Source organism: Sinocyclocheilus rhinocerous, unplaced genomic scaffold, assembly GCF_001515625.1.
Source record: "Sinocyclocheilus rhinocerous isolate Xijiao unplaced genomic scaffold, SAMN03320098_v1.1 scaffold680, whole genome shotgun sequence".
Classification (NCBI taxonomy): domain Eukaryota; kingdom Metazoa; phylum Chordata; class Actinopteri; order Cypriniformes; family Cyprinidae; genus Sinocyclocheilus; species Sinocyclocheilus rhinocerous.
In genome coordinates this window covers 83,689-89,382 of record NW_015637539.1, presented here as the reverse complement: position 1 = coordinate 89,382, position 5,694 = coordinate 83,689, and the positions used below count along the sequence as shown (strand labels likewise).

General features: G+C 33.4%; 1 protein-coding gene across 1 annotated transcript in view; it reads right to left on the bottom strand.

The window, feature by feature from the left end:
• Positions 1-5,694, bottom strand: part of LOC107749000 (adhesion G protein-coupled receptor L3) — a 170,676-nt gene that overhangs the window by 109,468 nt on the left and 55,514 nt on the right. The window lies entirely within an intron of this gene.

Here is a 5,694-nt window from a genome sequence, read left to right as displayed (position 1 = left end):
TGTGTGTGTGTGTGTGTGTGTGCATGTGTGTGTGTGTGTGTGATGTTTTGTTATTTTGAGAGCTTGCCATCCATGCTGACTATTTAACAGCAGTGAGAACCAGGGTCAGAAATTAACTTTTACATTAAGGGACAATATTTGACCCCTCAAATGTATTTGCAGAGGCATTTATTATTATTATTATTTATTTATTATTTTATAATTACTGAATCAATTATATAAATCAATCAGAATGCTGTTTTACATTAGTTTGTTTTGCTACAAATGAATTTTAATTTGGATCTTACTCCTTAACTCTACTTTCACTATTAATTTCACTCATTACATTACAATAGATATCCACACAAAGAAATAGGTAAGATTCTGTCATACTGTTCACTTTTCTTTTGTAAAACACTAAAGGAGAAATTTAGAAGAATGTTCATGCTGCTCTGTTCCACATACAGTATAATTAAGGTTAACAATCCATAGAATTTGTGCAGAAATTCTCTATACATTGCAAAGATATGTAGCTAAGTGTGGGCAAATAATACGAAATTAAAGATTATTCTGTGAAGCTCTTGCATTCACACCAAGTTTGACGTCCATGACACCAAATGTCACTGGTTCAAGTTTGAATATTCACATGAGATTTCAGAACTTCTGCGGTGAAGGAGATTTTCAGACTCTCGGGACTTTAGGAGATTTGGAATACAGTGCAGAGTCATATGAACTATTTATGTATTTATTGTGTGTGTGTGTGTGTGTGTGTGTGTGTGTGTGCATGTGTGTGTGTGTGTGTGATGTTTTGTTATTTTGAGAGCTTGCCATCCATGCTGACTATTTAACAGCAGTGAGAACCAGGGTCAGAAATTAACTTTTACATTAAGGGACAATATTTGACCCCTCAAATTTATTTGCAGAGGCATTTATTATTATTATTATTATTTATTTATTTTATTATTTTATAATTACTGAATCAATTACATAAATCAATCAGAATGCTATACATCAGTGGTTCTCAACATTTCCACTGGTTTCCAGCATGATATTTGAAGGTTCCTCCTACACACCTTTTATGGTGTTCCTGCTGTAATTATGACAAGCTGCTTATTTTCAAAATGTTGTGGTATATTGAAGTCATTAACATGGTTTTAAATATTAAATACTATTTTTTTTATTCCAGAAGTAATGGTTTATAGTCCAGAACTGTATGGTCTTCAATAAAACAATAGTTATTGAGGAAACATATATATATATGATTTCATTTTACGGTGGGCTACATCTAGATTTTGTGTGTCTATTTGGAACAACATGACTGAGTAAATCATTTTTTTTCTGAACTATGAACTAACTAATGAACTAGTCCTTTAGAAGCATGTGCATCTACTCCAGGAGTGCCACACTTTACTCCTGAAACACTGAACTATCCAGCAGAGTTGAGCTCAGCCCTAATTAAACACACCTGAAGCGGCTAATCGAGGTCTTCAGGGTCACCAGAAGCTTCCAGACAGGTGTGTTGTATCAGGCTGGATCTGAACTCTCTCCCTCGAGGAGACGGATTGGATTCATGCAGAAAGATTTCATTTTGACTTGAAGTTGACATTTAAAATGTTGATAAATAAGAGGCGGCTTATTAATGACAGTAGGTCAAAGGGGTCAGAGGCCGTGGAGACATAATAATGAGCTTATATTTATTACAATCCGAACTGATTCCATGCCGATGCTAAGATATTGTCAATTTGTGTCAACGTGATTTATTGCGTCTGCGCACACAAAACTAATAATAAGCGTATTTTGCTCCATTCAGCTTCGCTCTAAGCAGCGGCGCAGCATCAGAACAGAAAGATTGTGCTTCTTTCCAGGGCTTTCGCTCCGAGAAATTGATTAAAGCCCAAACCTGACTGCGGCGATCCATACACTTAACCAAATTAGGAAATATATATATAAACTCATTCCAATTAATTTCCTGCGAGGGTCAAATCTGTTGATACCACAGACAGTGTAATGTACAGAGACGGCGGCGTGTGTCTGTAAACGCATGACTAAATCTGTGATGTTTACGATTGCAGAAACGCTCCGAACGGTCAGTAAATGAAAGCGAAACACTGCCGTTCTTACAGCTGGAAGCTTTTATCATATCTGGCTGTTTCTTCCACTTTCCTGTTCCAGCGGTTGATTGCACACAAAACTAATAATAAGCGTATTTTGCTCCATTCAGCTTCGCTCTAAGCAGCGGCGCAGCATCAGAACAGAAAGATTGTGCTTCTTTCCAGGGCTTTCGCTCCGAGAAATTGATTAAAGCCCAAGCCTGACTGCGGCGATCCATACACTTAACCAGATTAGGTTAGAAATATATAAACTCATTCCAATTAATTTCCTGCGAGGGTCAAATCTGTTGATACCACAGACAGTGTAATGTACAGAGACGGCGGCGTGTGTCTGTAAACGCATGTCTAAATCTGTGATGTTTACGATTGCAGAAACGCTGCCATTCTTACAGCTGGAAGCTTTTATCATATCTGGCTGTTTCTTCCACTTTCCTGTTCCAGCGGTTGATTTTATGAAAACAATAAAAATCACTCTAAAACGGTCTTGTTAAAATGTTTTACTTTCAGCTTTCATTTTTACTACAAATGGCTTTTATGCAGATTTCACTGCTTTAATCTTTGCTTCCAATGCTAAACTATAAAAATCCATTATAAAAATATAACGTGTGAATAACTAATACATGTGAATAAACTAAACAGGATAAAATGACCCATTTTATTATATATTGCATGAAAATTATTTGTGTGAAGGTTATTCATATTTTATTATAATTATTATAATAGTTTATTCCCTAATAAAGCTTTATCTAAAGTTAATTAATTAATTAATTTATTTATTTATTTGCTTGTTTGATTGTTTGTTTTAACAAATAATGCAAGAAGAGTGTAAACATAATTAAAATGTATAACATATAAACTGAATAGAGTAAAATAAACCAATTCATTATTTATTGTGTGATTTATTGTATAATTTCTTCTGATTATTATAGTAAATATTCTCTTTTAAAGCTTTCTCTAAAGTTTCTTCTTACATCTTTTTAAACCAAATTATGCAAGAATAAACATATTTAAATTATTTAATATAATATGTAATGTATAAACAAAACAGATTATAAATGAACCATTAATATTTATTGTGTGAAATGATTTGTGCGAAGATAATTAATAATTAATAAATATTAAAATAACGTATTCCCTAATAAAAGCTTTATCTAGTTATTTCTTACTTTTGTTTTTACCAAATTACACAAGTGTGAAAATATATTTAAAATAAATTATATAATGTACAATGTAGAAAATACATACAGCCATTTTAATATTTATTGTGTGAAAATTACTAATTTATTGAAATTATTATAATAATTTATTTCCTAATAAAGATTTACTTTTTAACTTCTTTTTTTAACCAAATTATGCAAGAAGAGTGAAAATATATTTAAAATATATATAATATATTGTAAAATGTATAAACTGAACAGAAATAAAATATTTCAACATTTATTGTGTAAAAATGATTTATGTGGAGATAATAATTGACTGCAATTATTACAATTTATTCTCTAATAAAGCTTTATCTAAAGTTACTCTTTTCTTTTCTTTAAAGGTCCCATGGCATGAAAATTTCACTTTATGAGGTTTTTTAACATTAATATGAGTTCCCCTAGCCTGCCTATGGTCCCCCAGTGGCTAGAAATGGCGATAGGTGTAAACCGAGCCCTGGGTATCCTGCTTTGCCTTTGAGAAAATGAAAGCTCAGATGGCCCAATCTGGAATCTTCCCTTTATGTCGTCATACGGGGAAAGGTTACCTCCCCTTTCTCTGCTTTGCCCGCCCAGAGAATTTGGCCCGCCCATGAGAAAATGAGCTACTACTGACATTTTTGAAAAGAAAACTTTATATTTAATTAGCTTGGCATGTATTATAATTAGAATAATTATTAATTTTATTAATAAATAGATATAAGAAAATGTTAGAAATAGAAATATATTTACTTAATATGTTTATAAATAATAATAAATTATATATAGAGAGCGAGAGAGATGTTTTTTTTTTTTCAAAACTGCTTCACTGCTTGTTTATCTCTGAAAAATCTATTAAATCGAAGTCATGTGAAATGACCAACAAAAGTCGTGTGGTCTAACCAACATGCAGAATCATGGAGAAAGAAATATAAAACATGAAATGATATCATTGAGAGCACTCTTGCAGAACCTCATGACTATATGACAAGGTCAAAAAGTGCATTACAATATAAGATAATTTTACCTTTTTGTGACATGGTTGGTTCAGGTTATAAAAAGTCATGTGGTGCTTCCCCCAAAAATGTCATAATATTTATGAATTAATAATGCATACTTACTTATTTTTAATTAGGTTGCCTCATGCACCAGAAGGCCCGGAGAGGACTAAGAGAGAGAGATTTATAATTTAAATATAATTTAATTAATAATACTTAATCATAATTTATTAAAGGTCCCATGGCATGAAAATTTCACTTTATGAGGTTTTTTAACATTAATATGAGTTCCCCTAGCCTGCCTATGGTCCCCCAGTGGCTAGAAATGGCGATAGGTGTAAACTGAGCCCTGGGTATCCTGCTTTGCCTTTGAGAAAATGAAAGCTCAGATGGCCCAATCTGGAATCTTCCCTTTATGTCGTCATACGGGGAAAGGTTACCTCCCCTTTCTCTGCTTTGCCCGCCCAGAGAATTTGGCCCGCCCATGAGAAAATGAGCTACTACAGTGCCAGGCCAGTGCAATATTTTTTTTTTCCTCGAGAGACATCATGGCTTGCAAATGAGCGAAGCATGGCAGTTGCCCCGCCTCTCTCCTCCTCATTAGCATTTAAAGCTACAGACACAGAAATGGCACGTCCTAAGAAAAGCTCATTGTGGGACTGGCTCGTAGTGGCTGAAATTCTACACCAAGGCTGAATTTCGGGAAAGAGACTTCAGATACAGTACTAGGGACCACTTAGGCCTATATAAAAGCATCCAAAAAGCAGCATGTCATGGGACCTTTAACAAATTATACAAAAAGAACGAGAATATATTTAAAATATATAACATATAAAATAAAAAAGAGTAAAATAAATTTTCAATACTCATTGTGTGAAAAATGATTTCTGTAAAGATATGTAATAATTTATTGTAATTATTATAATAATTTATTCTCTGACAAAGCTTTATCTAAAGTTATTTATTTTTGTTAAATTATGCAACAATAGTACTGTAGTATAGAAGTATATAATTATATATTATAACATATTTAGAAGTATATAACATAACGTATTTAATGTGATGGATGCGGTTGAGGAAATTACATTTCTTTATGACGGTCCAGAGGAAAAATGTCCGATTTCTCCAGCGTTGCATTTATGTTCACATTATTAGAGAAAATAAGCCAGTGAGTTTGGAAAGTTTCTTCTAAAGGAATTTAATTCCCAGAAGTCCACAGGGCCAAAAGTGGCCATATAGTTGAAGAAACTCATTTCATTCCTTGGTTTTGTGAAAAATAAAGCTTCCTCTGGCTCCGTGACTCCATTAGTTAGTCTGAGCGTCTCTGAGAGAGAAATAATACGGCGCTCAACGCTTACACAGGTGTATAAAGGTTAATGAAGTGGACCATTCGGCTCCTGCGTCAGCGCCGTTTTAATGCTTCACACA